The 15,648-nt window shown below is 43.5% G+C and overlaps 1 protein-coding gene across 1 annotated transcript in view; it reads right to left on the bottom strand.

The window, feature by feature from the left end:
* LOC117235535 (receptor-type guanylate cyclase Gyc76C-like) overlaps positions 1 to 9,348 on the bottom strand; it is a 100,565-nt gene extending 91,217 nt beyond the window's left edge. Inside the window, exons 1-3 of the transcript XR_004493689.1 lie at positions 9,140 to 9,348; positions 8,695 to 8,789; positions 52 to 255 (exon numbers count right to left, since the gene is read on the bottom strand). The gene's annotated coding sequence lies outside the window, so the exon portion shown is untranslated. The remainder of the gene's footprint in view (positions 1 to 51; positions 256 to 8,694; positions 8,790 to 9,139) is intronic.
* Positions 9,349 to 15,648: the final 6,300 nt, after the last annotated feature.

Below are 15,648 nucleotides of genomic sequence, written 5' to 3' on the forward strand. Positions count from 1 at the left end.
TAATTGTGGTCAGTCTCGAAGTATTCGGGGAAAGATATGCGGTTCGGTTACCTCTTCCACGGCGAGCGATATGGCGCCGGATATCCGGTAACCAGGACGCTGATACTCCAAGTCGCCTGGACGTCTTTTCGAACCGGTGATGTACCCGAGGGTGAATGTCTCGGCGTAGGCGCCCTTATCGAGTAAAATGTGGATCGCCGTTAGTAACAGACAAGCCCTCTCCACGTTTGCCAGTAGCATGCCCAGTTGCCGAACCTTTGCAAATTGATTTCATTTATTTGTCATTACAGTCTTGTACTAACCCGACTCGTTATAATTTCCATCCTGTAATCTTCCTTATGTCTTTGTATAAAATATATAAAGACAAAATTACAGCTCGTTTCGAATTTAATTTATCATAATTTTCGTTCTATTCAATTTTCATGTCTTTTTTTCTCTTTAAAGGATGTTGTACGCAATAATCAAAAAACTCTGCCTTTGAAGTGTACCGTTTGCACTTAACGGAAGCGAATCTTTCGTACATGCACTACAAGCGATCGACTGCATCGAGCTTCTGTTTGCAAGTGGTATCCGATAAAAGCACAAGCTCGCCGACGAAAGATATAGAGAAGGTAATGGATGAATCCAGTAAGCTCGACGGGGTTGCAATAAACACCATCGATCTCCAACGGTGTGCCACACTTCCTCTTCCTACTATTTCGCTTTTCGTTCACCGTTAACTACCTGCTACCAATGTCCTTCTTCCGCCTAAACTATTGTGTTACCGAGCGGTGGAGCGCGCGTCATCGACACCTTACAAAAGAGATACGTTTCTCGTGATCGATCGAACCGCGTTTCATCGACGTACGAAGGTTTCAAATCGAATTTGACTTCGCCTTTCCGATATTGCAGCATCGAGCACGCCCTTACGATGTTCCCTCGCTCGCCCAATTTTCTTACATTTCCTTTGTTCGACGATCGAAACGCATCAAGCCGTTCTTTGTACGAATATTTCACAAATGAAAACTGCGGAGTATTTCCTATTTCTTATAGGAGAATAAAAAAATACTATTCGCCGTATATATATATAAAACGCTAACGTTAAAACGCTATTTTTTAAGCATAAAATTAGAAAATTAATAAAATTAATTTCTCCTGTGATCTTCAAATGTAATGGAAGCTGAATCGACGTTCTCACGAATAGGAAAACGATGCCTCGCTTGTGATTCAGATGGCGGCAAAAGCCGACGTTGTTAATCAATGGCGGTGACTCAACGCATCGCTGTCATTCCTTTCTTTTTCTACACTGTCGTATCGTCGCGACGTACGATCGCGAAATCCTTTCGTCTTCTTCTAAGTACCGACAATCTACTGTCTTACGTAACTGCAACTTGCGAACACATTTAAAATTCTGTCCAACGACCTCGTCGGTTTTTGACGCGTTATTAAAATAGAGCACTCATAATAGATCGAAGCGAGGACCGATGTTCATCGACGCAATTCCTACGTCCACGATGGACATTGAAACGCGACTAAGAGAATGGTAACAAAATTAGAACGCGACTTGTGCACGTCAGCCACACACGGATTTCCTATTAATCCTCATGCCGTTCGACCAGAAAACTTTCGACGAAATTTCAAGTTGAAACACTCGAGAAACAAAATACACCAACGTAGGATTATTTGAGTTATCCGAGCTTCAACGTCTTGGGATTTAATCTCCAACCTGGAAATGGACAGCGAAATAGCCTATAGAAATAAAATAGTGTAGACGAGCTACTGGATTACGATAGTTACAAATTGAGAATATTAACATCGATCGAGGAAACGTAAAAAAGCTATCGAGTTGTCGATGTTTCGCAGCTTATCACGCCATTAATAACGAGTTAACAGCTCGTTTTCGAACGTAGATCGCTTAAAAATCGTTCATAACCGAATTCGGCAAATTGATTAGCTTCGCTCGAATAATCTTGTTTCACCCTGCAAGAAATTGCGAACGAAAATCGATGGCGTTGTACTCTTTCTCCTTCGGGTTCGACTTCGACATGGTGATAAATGCGCCGTAACTTTCAGCTGCCCCAATGGTAATTAACGAGGTGTGCGGGGTTATTAAGCGCACGCGAAAACGGGGGCGGCTAAGAAATTAATTTTCCGCGGGTGGACTGTCACAGTCGGATCGATAATTTCGTACGTGGCAAGGAATAAATCGGTTAAGCGTTTCCATCGGTCGAATATACCTTTTAATGGCTGCCGACAATTAAACAGATAAAAATCTTGACAGGGTATCTCGTTTGGACTCTGGCTATGAAGACTTCGTTCTCTTATCGAGAGATTTATCTCCCAGTCTGGTTGTATTGTTCGTGATTTTTTCTTTTTTTTTTTTTTTTTAGTCAGCTTAAAAGCAATCGAGCCGCGAAATCGACTTTGACTACCGTTTTTCATTCGATATTTTATATTTCGTTTCATCTGCATGATAAGCGAGAATCAATTAATCACGCGATATCGTTCCATTGAATTCACCGGCTAGTTTTATTAAATTTACTCCGATTGTTTCGGTTCGAATAATTTACGAAATGGTAGATTCAACGGTGTGAAATTTCCAACCAGCGACCCTATTCGCGGCGACGCGAAACGACGAAACACGAGCCGCAAATCTTCCATCGTGTTACATTGACGGAACGTTTACTTACCACCGAGACTCTAATTAACTTTGAAACTGATTCGTACAAATTTCCGTTTGACGCGTTGCAAGGCACGTGGCTCAATTAAGTCGGATACATGACGTCTTACTAAGAATATCTCGGTACTCGTTTACCGCTACCCACGTTCATTTATGCGTCGCGATGCTCCAACGTTACGTGTCCTTAATTAGTAAAGAATTATCGCCCGGTTGCAACTATCGCCAAGGCGAAATCGAATCTGCTGTTGCGACGAATCGTAATCTCTTCATTATATTCCCTTGGTGGCTGGAACAAACGACGGGCATTAAATTCGAGGTAGAAGACGTATCGAGCGTGCCTATACGTTACGCTTGTGTCGTGAGAGACTGGCGTGAATCTTGCGTAGCTGGCTGACTTTTGCGCCTTCTTTTACTCGGTGAATGCTTGTACTTTTTATTTTTCCTCTTCGCTTTATTTCACTCCCTTTTCTTTTTTCTTCTCTTCCTCTTCGTTTTCTTATTCTTTTTCGTCCTTTCCCTGTTTTCATAATAGCGTTTAAATACACATGTTCTCTTTCTCTCACCGCGCGAAAGAAATCGTGAGAGCCGTATCGAGATGGAGGTCGTAAACAGACGCGATATTAAAAGGCCGCAGAAACAGATTTATGGCGTCGTGAACAATCGTCGATATAGTTACGCTCATGGTGGCGAGCTTCACAGCCAACGCTAAGAGCCGGATCTTTAACACATTCTTAACGAAGCTCGCGTTTTACTCCACCGGCAACAGGTTAATCGTTCCTTTTAACGCGTTTCAAGCCTATCGAACGAGGGTGTGGAAAGAAGCTTTTTTCTTTCAAAATATTTTTCCGCCCTCTACTTCTTCTCCTCTGTTATTTTATTTTTTAACTCTGTTTCCCTCGCTTCCTCTTTAGACCGCTTCTTTTTTTTTTTTTTTTTGAAATATTTCATTCGTAAAATGTATGGAACACGTGAAAATATAATGCAAGAAATGATAGATTTTTAGAGGCGAGATCAAGGAATTTTGGTGGACGATTGTTCTTTCGAATGCAATTGCGCGAAATGATAGAGGTCGTTTTAACAAGCGACAGGTGCTGGTTCGAAGCGACGGACATGGAAACCTGTACGGGAACTTCGTAATGTGGTATTCACCGCGCGTATTTCCGCTTGTCCCGGATAAATTTCCCGCCCTTATCTCGCGCCGTGCTAAATAAATATTCCACCTAACGCGTGCTTTATCGCGGAAGATCGCGAGTCGTAACGTACGTGCCGTGCAATATCGTCAGAATTATATTCCTTCCGTTCCGTTTCTTTTTCATCGTCTCTGTTCGAACAGCGGATAATAGGCAAATTTTCCGGAAACAGCGGCAACTTCCGTCATTTTCGATAAACTTCGAGGAACGATAATGTACGGATCGAACGAGTATGAGAAACTTTGTGATTCGTGAGCGAAATACCGCGCAAGAATAAGGACGATATTCAATAAAAACATATACGGGCTATGCCGTGTATAAAAATCCATGTGACTGAAAAAAATACTTAGTAGCCAGTTCTTATATTAGGTTGGTGCATATGAAATTTCGTTTCTTTGAAGTTTAAATTTGACGAAAATATCGCGCGTTAAATTCCGTCCTATCTTCAATCACCAACCACATTAAAGTAAACTCGATGTCACGTATAACGTAATTCGAAATCACATAAATTCGATGTTGAGAAGATTTACAGATAATAAAGATATCAAAACCTCATTATCGATGCTAAAAGTGTCGTGAAAGTAGCAGGAAACATAAATTTTCGGCAGGGTGAAGGAGTCCCCTGTTCTACATAAATAATTTTTTAATCGAAAGAAACCGCGATACTTTCTTTTTAAGAATTTTCGGATTCTCCAATCGTTTTTACAAATTCGCACCATTGTTCTTCGATCTTCGTTCTCGTTTCTTAATTTTTCTTTTAGAACAAATCGTTCGAAATTTTTCAGCTCTCGACGGTTCGAACGATCAAAATTTCCTGCGACTCCGTAACAAATTTTCAGCCTCGAGACCATCGTCATTTTCCTTCGTCAAAGCCAACAGGAAGAGTCACCGTTTTCACATTTGGCATTCGTTTTCATTCGCGATCGCCGGTGAAAAGTTAGAGGAAAGGCGTTTTCGAAATCCGCGGCCGACTCGCCAGCTGACGAAGGTCGGCGAGAGAAAGTAAATGTACCTGGTTGTAGCACGTTTTTATTACTATTTCCTTGAGGAGTCGCGGTATCGAGCGCCTCGGGTATTCTTCGAGCACGTTACAATTCGCCATGGTCTCGCGCCAATGTGCCTTCTACGCGTCTACACGCGTGTGTCCGCTTAAGCTATTACATATGTGGAACACGTTTGTTCATACTGCTGACTATATTTAGAAGTTTCTCGAAAGCGAACGTTACACGGTGAACCGTGCATAAGGAAAAGCCCCGCGAAATCTGGAGTAACGCTCTGGGTGTGTATACGCAAACTGTAAACGTTCGTTCGCGCGTTTATGACGGCGACGCGCGTCGTCGTTTCGTTGACTAGATCAATATTGAGATTTAACGCGTAACAAATACATATTTTGCTCCGGCTGTTGCAAAAGATTGCAACGTACCTACGCGATGACATTTCATTTTTAATGAAATATCGCGCGAAATATTACGTCGATGATTTTTTACTTCGTGAGATTTATCCTATTTTAATGGTTCTAAGAGATTAGGTAAAAAGAAATTTAACGAGTCAGCGATGCCAGTGAACGCGTTAAAACGGATATCGTGCGATTTCTGTGTGGAATGGAAATTATTTAACGCAGCAGCGAACGCATTGATCGATTAAATCTCGTCATTATCAACCTCGAAAGGTATGGTCCGATCACAAGAAATAAACGATACGGGATAGAGGGATCGTAGAAAGAAGAAAAGGAGAAAAATATACGACGAAGGTTAAATCGTAAGGTTCGCGGAGCATGTTGCGTGTCAGGGACCTTGTCATGCTGCAACTCGATGGAATCTGATAAGGTCCATCGAGCGGGATAGGACACTCTCTTTTGTCGGCTCCTTTTTTATAACAATTTTTTACGAGAACAAGCAGCCCAGCTTCTGCGAATGCTATTGGATAGGGACTCGCATGACCCACGGTTGGCCGTGGTTTCATACAACTACGAATGACAAAAGAACGGTCTCATAACCCGCAAAATACGAGAGCAGCCGCGTCCTTTCTCCGCCAATTTGCAAACGGTGTATCCTTGAATTCTCCGAATTAATTTCTTCGAATTACCGGAGCAGCGCAAGAAATAGAAACCAAGCGTCGAGAAATACGACTCGGCGGTTGATCGCGTTCGATTCGAAGGTAAAAGTAATCACGAAGAATGATTTGCGACGGGGAATCTCGACTACAGACCGGCAGAAAGTGACTCGATGCGATCATGGGGGCCGACTTTCGAAAAAGGTGATCTCGGTATCTGTGTCACATGGTGTTACATAGAGAATTTTAGGCACGCCTCGATTCGGTTGCGTCAACGGGTTATACGAAGCCACGAGTCTCGAGCTGCCCGATTCAATTTCTATTCGTTCACTGTTCGACGATCATTTTCTAATTAGACGAGCTCGTCAAGTAGGAATGTCGGATGATCGACGCGCGCATAATCGTTGGATAAACTCGACAACCGTCTGACGAATAATTTATGAGACTACATTAATCATACCGTGAGTTACAAGTGTCATCGACGAGTTAAAGATAGCTTTGACGAGTGTCGCGAGACCATCCTTGCTGCCAGACAACAATAAATCCTGCCGCAGCAAGATCGGCCGTGATGGCGAGATCTAGAGCAAACAGCGAAGGCGTTGCTCGATTGTGTGCAAATCGAAATAGCGGTCGTCGATACGCGAGATACACGCTCTATTTTCGTGTTATTGGACCTTCCGTTTATTTTCGTAGACAGGCTAGGGCAAATCACCGAAACGCTGTTTGTTTCTATTCCGCGTCGAAAAGTCACGCCGAGTGCCACCTCGTGTATTTTCCGAACTTCTTCACGCCCGCTGCTCGCAACTTTCAAAAAACTGCAATCTCTTTCCATCACCTTGGCTGAGTGTATTCCTCTGTACGCGAAATTTTTTATCTCGCGCTATTTGTCTTCCTGCGTTGGTCGTTGACTCGTTGTCGTCCTTTCGTTTACCTTCTCCTCGTTTCGACGATGAACCGACCGATCAGAGACGAGAACGACGTATCGCCGGTAACTAGACTGAAACTTCTCCGATTTCTGTCCTATGTTTACGCGCGGTATTGCCAAGCACCCACGCGGATACCGTGGATTTAACGCTCGACTTCTCTTTGTTAGATGTTTCCTCGTTTCAATTCTAAAACAATTTATTACTCTGTCAGAGATATGATATGTAATATCTACCCTTGCGCTGTTGCACTTAAACGACGATTTTCAAATTGCCATCGTAATTTCTTCGCGTTGAAACTCGTTTCTATTGTATATTCATAAATCCTAAATTCCGCGTATCGCATAAATTCCAGAATTTGTTCCTATCGAAACTTGTTTCTAGCGTGCCTACTCGTAACAGACCTATCGCACGTCAATGCGATCGTTCTAGCTAGTCACGAATTTCTTTGCGCGTTCGATACACAGGGCAAACGTTTCACAGCACAATTTCACATTTAGCCCGCGTATCGGCACGGGATCTCGGCAAACGAATAATAAGAAAACATCACGAACGTATTTCTCGATATATCCAATGAAAGCAAATTAAAGCAAGTATCACGGTATGTAATTTCCATTAAAATTCGATGTGTCCGAAAATTCGATATCATTCGGACGGATCGAAAGAATTTCGCTCATTAACGATAAAGACGAAAGTATCTCAATTAAAGAGCGAAAACGTTGCGGAATCAAAGCAGGTAGAGCCTTTACTTTGAGAGCACCGCTTCGCACCGGCTCCGGCTAAGCGCCTCGGTTTCTCGGAACGCTTACATCCTCGTAAATATCTGCACGTCGAAGTTGGTTAATACACTTTCGAACGAGTCGGCGGAAAGGGACGCAGGTGACGGTAAGTGGTTTCCTCCGACTTCTGACACCGTTCGCGTTAAAAGGTTCAATCGTTCGCGGTTGTCGACGTTCGATTTTCGAAATTTCGACCGCCCCGTCAGAAACAAGATTGGCTACACACTCACGAGACCCTATTCATGATTTATCGGGCCAAGTTTTCGTCGGCACGTGGCAACACTTGCCCGCCGCCAGTCATTCAGAACTGGCTAGAGTCCTTTCCACGTTGTCCCGATCACCTTTCCCCCCTTTCGATCACCTACCACCGTCCCATTCCAATCGCCTTCTTTTCTATTCTTCTTTTTTCGCCAGCCTACGCTCCTCCGAACATCGCGGACCTTGCCTCTCTATTTTCTCTAACCTGTCTCTGGTATCGTGTTTGTGCGCGTTGTTTTTTGGCCTACTTCAAACGGTACGTAGAAGCTCGACATGGAATTTTAGGGAGTCGCAATGCAAACGAACGTTCGTACGCAGACACGTGTATGCTAATATTTGATAGAGATAGAAATGCGTGAATTAAAAATCGTAGAGACAGATTTTGTAACAATGCGTATACTGATAGAAACGAACGCGTTCTTTATAGACGAACGCGTGCGTTTTAGTATCCAATGCAGATTAAAGTACACGGATTAACAATTTTCCGAGTACATGTTCTATTAGCGTATTGTTCGAGTGGGTGTTGCGATTTGTCACGCGTTAGAAAAACAGAGGCAATTTCAAGGAGTTGCAGTAGAAACGGACGTCAATTCACAGACACGTATGTATTTCAATATTATGCGAAGATAGTAGCGCGTTGATGAAAAATTGTATCTGCTCACGTTGTATTAGCTCATATATTACAGTTATGACTTTCGAGCGAAAGAAAAAGAAACACTTTGCTACGAAGAAAATCGAACGATACGCCTGTTAGCTTATTTTACATTGATCGAAATGTTTCATTAAAATCTTCGTTATAATCTTCTTCTTTCTCAATGAATTATCACGCTTACCTGTGTCGTCGTATTCCCGTGTAATTATACTTTGTCAGAGACAGACGATTCTCAGTGGAACACCAGAAGTCGTACGGACACGCGAAATTGCATTCCTGGAAAAGAAAGAGCGCGCAATGGACACCAGTGGCACCACGTCGATCGCGATACCGACACCGTGGAAGATAATTAAAGCATTCCAAGCGATGGCGAACTAGAATCTCCGTAATTTAAATTCGTGACTGTCGCGTGGTCCACGTGAGACAGCGTGCAAGAAAACGCAGCCCGTAATCGTTACGGTGTATCAAAGAAATAAAAAGCACCGGTTACGGCTATTTTCCTATCTATTTCGCAGATTCGTTCGCTATATCCCGTTAAAGAAGCTTCATGGGGAAAATAACAAACAAGCAGACAGGAGGAAAAAAACCAGAAGTTAGGAAAGTAGAGAATGATTTTTCTAAATTACCAAAGATAAGAAACAGCGCAAGGAATGATGTAACGCGCGATGAAATCGTGATGGAAAAAGACACTCGACGGAACGATCGAGAACTATATTTGTCGAAGACGGTAGAGAATTTAAATTAAAACGACCGTCCCGCCGGTACGAAGAGAACGACGTGAGACCGGCGGTCGACAGTGATCGTAGGCGCGCGCGGCCAGACTGACTTCTCTCTGCTCGTCCTCTTTCCCTCGTAGCTCGTACGTCGAGCGTCGTCGCCGTCGGCGTCGTCGTCCCATTCACAGTCCCCGACGCTACTTCGACGCGGTGATATGTTGCCCAGGCGCATGAGCACTAGCCGCGAAAACGATTCGAAAAAGGGGGAGGCGCGCGGAACTCGACCGACTGGACTGTTCCTTTCGATTGCCGGCAATCGTCGTCTTTTTAAGGATCTTTCGCGTTACGTTCGATATCCATTCCCTCGCGATCTCGTCGTTAGGACATCGACCCGGCATTGATATATTTGGATACTGTTTATAGTTATAGTTAATATTCAAGGCTAGAACTTTTTAGAAGTAATCGAAACGAAAAGCATAGAGAAAAACGTGTAACGCAACGAGAGATACAAACTTTAATCAAAAGCCTTTAAAAATCTGACCTATCTGCAGTTGTTCGTTCTAACAACTCTGGTAGTTGTAACTCGAACATACGCGACAAACAACGTTTGCAACTGAAAATTAAATTAAATTCTCTTGGCCCATTGCACAACGCAAAGTCGAGAATCCTAACGCGCCCGAAAGGAGATGAAGATTTAAGACGTTCCATTCGTGCCGATTTTCTGGAAGCGAGCTACCAACCGGATGGAAATAAAAATTCATGTTCCGTCGCGACGATCCGCGAGAGCTCGCTTCTCCGAAATTTTCCCCTCAAATTTCCCCGATCCTCGAAGCCTCGTAGATGACACCGTAGCACCAGGATTTTGTCAACCGCAAATAAAACCATGCCTTATCCGATGGTAGGGGGATTACGGAAGAAAGTCGGCCGATTCTTGGCCACCGTCCGACGTTCGAGAGAACGAGGCAGCATAGAGCGAAAGAGCTGCTCCCTGGTGAAACAGCGCATCGTGTTCCCTTCGAGTGTCTAATCCAGCGTCGACGAGTATTCAACCTCGCGTTTGCATCGACGAGGCTGAAACTTTCGACTCTCGTTTCATGCTACGTCCGAAAGTCAACGAGCGCGTACATACGATCTCGTTTTCTGTGTCTGTGTCTATACAAGTTGATCTTCACGCATGTACGTGTCAGTGGATCTATGCATGACAAGAGATTATTAACATCAAGTTATACCGGTGCAAGTGATATTGTCCTGGTTTGACGTCGAATGATATCGACATTCCTGTCGGAATGAATTTATACTCGATGGAGTCTGTTTCTGATATTATTCCATGCCACGATTATGCGTGTTGTACGAAACGTTTTGAAATTTCATCCGCACTGGAATAGGATCGGACTATCGCGATTATGTCGGTAAAATTTGAAGCCGTTTTAAAAATGTATATAGAAGTTGGGAGATCGTAACAATAGGGCGTATCGTTACAATGCTAACGAAATTTCAAAATGCTTCCTACGATATATACGAGAAGATGCTCCGTGATAAGCGCACAAATATTTCCATGACCCACTGTATCTTCTTGATACGTTCCAGATTCTAGTCTATTCTTTCGTTCTTCTCTAATGCTCTTGAGAAAACGTGGGAACCCAACGCTCCTACCAGGCACAAACAAATCTTCGCGCGCTCAGATTACAGATGAAATATTTGCCAGGCAGCTGTCGTATATTTTAAAACTACAAGAAGTCTAGAGCACCAAAGGCGTGCAAAATATGAAATTATGGTTCATCCGGCTTTACCGTCTTCTTCGCTGCTCCATTAAACATCGCCGATCTTGGGAAAGAAGGGCAAAAAAGTTCGCTGACAGCAACGGCCGAAACTTCGAATTTTTACGCTCCGCAGATAAATCTTGCCGGCCATATTTTTCCACGCGAGAGCGTTCTCCTTTTTGAACGCGAAGCCGAAAAAGCGCGATTGATCGATGGTGTTCGGTGGATCGGCTCGTGAAATTTTTCAGGTCCTGGTCGATCGAATTCGCCCACGAAATACTCGCTGTCACGTTGATCTCACGCGAAGTTTCGTCGCGATAGATCGACGAGGAAGGGGAGAAAGGAGGCGGAGTACGGTACTGCAGGCGGATAACCCTCTTTTTTCGCATCGTCCACCGATTATGCATTACGCAAGTGCGTAAGAACGCGCGGAACTCGCGCGTGACTTGCTTTGGAGAAAGGTGCTTCTACGTACTCGCGGGGACAAACCGTGCCCCTCGCCGCGAAACACATCGTGAATCCACTTCTTTTTCCAACTGTATTTCTGTCTACTTTCACGTAACACACGGCCCTTGTCCTATCGTAACTAAAATCCGAAATTTCCTGAAAACTCGTAGCTCGTGCGTAGTTCGACCCGAAATCGGACCGGTACCGCGAGTCGAAATTTATCGCCGGTTGAAATTTATCGCGAATGTGTTTCGAAGGCTCGTGGTTCTTTGGCTCCGAGCTCTTTTAAACGCCCGACCGGTGAAATTTACTGTAAGGACCCGTCTCGTTCGTTGCCCCAAGACAAATAATACCTTCTTTCGTAATTAACTTAACAAAGCATCTTTATTTCGCTTGGCCTCGTTCGTTTCTAATTTTTCAACGGTAATGGCCGAAGGAACGGAAGAATGGCAAATGAAAGAGGAAAGGGAGAAAACGATTTCGAATTCAGCCCAGTGACGCGATTAAAATATCGCCAAGCCCAACGGTGAAACGAAGAAAAAGTCAATCATCCGGCGGGCGTGAAAGTTCTTCTCGAGATTAGCCATACGCCCTTTCACGCTCGATCGAGGTAAATCACGCAGTTAGCATGGTAATCGCGTCTCCATCGTCGAGGAACGCGTCGTGAGTAAGACCTCGTGCGCACAACCTCATCCGCGATTTTTCTACCGAGCCAAGCGAGAAGAGGAGCGGCTCGTCCTCGGGATCATTGTCGCGCGACCTAGTTTTCCACACGGTTAATTAAATCTTTTTTTTACCCGGACGGCTCCAATCGAAATCGGGCCACATGGGGTGGGACCGGCCATTAAACGCTCGTTACGCCTCGTTTTCATGCCGATAGCACCGTCGAAAGTGTATAAAAAAGAGCAAATTCCGTGTAATTGCCATCCCCATCTCAGGCAATCGTCGATCTTGTTACACGAACGACAAAGCGACACGACCACCACGACGATCTTTCATCTCCTTCTGCGCTGCTTGTTTGTTTTTCCATCCCATTAAATTGCTTTTTCTTTTCCTCTCGTTTACCCTTTTTCATCGTTCATTTTTATTTTCTTTTTCGATCGAGGTTATACCTAGTCTACTCGCGAACGTCGAGAGGCTTTGAGAGGTTCTATTTGTTTCGATTTTACGATTTTCGTTTCTTTTTGTCTGCTTCATAGGTGTTTCTCTAATGTGTTCGTTTTATTTGTTGAGTTTACAAGATCGTATCGGCAGCGATACAGAATTTAGTTATTTTTACGTTTGCCGAGTTATATAGGTCAAGATACGCCATAAATTTCGTGTATTCTTTTTCTTTTCTTTTTCTTATGGGACGATCACCGTATCGTATTTTAAAATCAATTTATCGATACTCGTTGCACTAAAACTACACGCGACGAATTATCGGGGAAAAAAATCTGCGAAATAACCTAGTTATATTTAACGACGAAAGAGAGCAGCAGGTGGAGCGGAGCAAAGTAGCCAGTTAAGAGTGGCAAATTAAAAGACAAGTGAGCCTTTGGGACAAAATTCAACTTTGTGACAAGTATAACGACACAAAGATTCATCGATCATCATACGTGATCGGCTTGTTAAACAAAGCTGCTATCGTAGTCATCGATCTGGTTTCCGTATGTAGAATGAAGTTGTTGTTGATCGAACGAGACGAAGAAGACGACGAAGAAGAAGAGGAAGAAGCAAGAAAGGAACGATCAGCGGTTCAGAAGCGTTCTCACGTAAAAATACTCGCGTTAATTTCATTGCACGCGTTAATACATGCTCCGAAATGGTTCGCTTTCCGATCGTTCGTAATTACACCGATTATCCGTGGTGAGCGTGCATGTCCAGCCATTTTGAACATAAATTACTCGCGATCACCGATACGTCCCTGCATCGGTAGAGAAATAAAAGAAATCGCGATGGAGTACGTGACCATCGAAAGGTTCTGCCCTTTTTACCGATACTTTCTCGACGTTTGCAACTGTTCCCGAGTTGGCTCGGGGCCAACAATCATTTTATTATCGCAGTTTGCACCGCACGGGACTGGCTAACCACGTTGGTCGTTAGTATTTTGTTAGAGGTTTTCCCGGCTTAATAAATTGGATAGCATGGGACAAGTTCGAATTCACGATATCGTTTCGCCTATTCGTTAGAAAAATGGAGCAACGAGATGGTCGCGACCGAAAATTCCACCGGTCTCGTTGCTCTTCCCTTTGTAACTCGTATAAAACTGGCCGCAATTTAAAAACTACTTTACGAAACAACGTTTTAATTTCGGAATAATAGTTTCCGCTTAACGGTATCAATTTTTATCGCCGCATTAACCCGATAAGAAATTTCTGGCGAAGCGTAATTCTTGCGGTCGTAGCTTTACGACCGTGAAACCACAGACCCATTCAGGTTCTCAGAACCTACGCAATTATGTCTAATTCGCGATACATTCGTCTTATTTTTTCCTTCTTCGAGGATTTATCGGGATACACTGGGAAGTTTGGCGTCGAGCGTTCTTCACGGCAAAGTGGCTCGACTTTGTATGAAATTATCGATGTGGTTAAAGCTGTGAAAGACTATTAAAGGTGCTCGAACGACACCTGTTGCTCCACACCGAGTCTCCAACAGAAATTTCGTCGGGTCCGCTTTTCCATGGATTTCGATGTCGCTGCCAATATTTCACCTGGATAATTGTAACCTGCCCGCGGTCCTCGTAAACGTCGTTTCGTGAGAATTACGCTTGCACGTATATTGATAATAACACCGCTGCCACGTAATAACTTGGCAATACGTTTAATTTTCGCGATACTTGCCCCACCATCTCTTTACCCCGTGTACGTTTTACCTTACGTTTGGATTCTCGTTGTACGTCAAGACACGGATTCCACGAATAAAACGCCTGGAGCTTCGTCGCGATCCTGTATCTTTCGTATCCGTGCTTCGCGTAGTTTCAAAAGTTATTTAATAAGGACCGTTCGACGGCTGATGGCTAGGCGAAACTTCTGCCCGTTTTGCTGTCGACCTTCGCTCACGAACGTCTCTTCTTTATGTTTTCTCACGATGAAAATGCTTCCCCGGGAACGGAAGTCACGGACGAGCTTGATTAAAACTCCTTCCATAGCCTCCTTTTTTTTCCTTCTAGAAAACGTCTTTTCCTGTTTTTTCATTAGACTCGGACGATATCGAAGCGGTGCGCAATAAGAAATTGAATTCCAGATGGAAACATCGCGATAGATGAGTTTTTCTAGAGCTTCTGGCAATTTGAATTTCTGCTTCTTAAAAAAAAAAAAAAAAAAAAAAATTGAACGAGGATCGAATATTCATATCACTGTAGAGCTTCATTTGTTGGAACGAAACTTCAGCGTCTGACGAAATGAACTCCTGGTGACTGAATCTACTTATATGGACGCGAACTCATTGCGCACGAAGCACCGTGCTAGATGCGTTTTTCCGAACTTTCTACTAATTTAAACTTCTCCTTCTCGACCAAATTTAGACTTATCGTAGATCAATAAGGAAGAATCTCAGAATATTTTAAACTTATTCTCTAATATAATTAGTATCGAGACCGAATAATCTTATGAAATCGACGATGCTACTACTACTACTACGTTATCATGCTACTAATGCTACTATCGCGACATAAAATCCAAGATTCCAATTGTCGTTAATAATTATTCGATGTCAATTAACGGCAAAAACGATCAAAGAGCCACAATGAAAGGATCGAGACGCTCTCTGAGCACAATAGCAAAGTCGACGGCATATTTAATTTCCTGTCGCCGGAAACTCGGCAAAGCAAACAAGGATCGTTTCAGGCTAACTGAACGTCCCACTAATTCAAGCCAAGCGAACGGATAGATTTTGTCCACAAGGGATAGATCGACGCGGAATCGATGAATTCGACGCTGCAATTTAGCCACAGCCCTACCGACTACTGGTAATGCTATTTGCAAACGATGTTTAATTACTGACGAATAAGGATCGATTCGTCTCGACGATATTCAATTCACGAACCGACCAAAACTGTTCGATTAGTCAAAGAACGCGCAGATTAATTAGCTTCCCGAGAGTATCTTGTTTGAAATTGTTAATCGTACGATATTAACGTCTTGTTATTGGTATAATAAACGTTCGTTCGATTGCTGGGAGTTGATACAGACAGCGGAGATTCATTAGAAAAGTTTATATACCTCTGAGTGA

This window comes from Bombus vosnesenskii, unplaced genomic scaffold (assembly GCF_011952255.1).
Source record: "Bombus vosnesenskii isolate JDL3184/JDL3185 unplaced genomic scaffold, Bvos_JDL3184-5_v1.1 scf7180000013316, whole genome shotgun sequence".
NCBI classification, from domain to species: Eukaryota; Metazoa; Arthropoda; class Insecta; order Hymenoptera; family Apidae; genus Bombus; species Bombus vosnesenskii.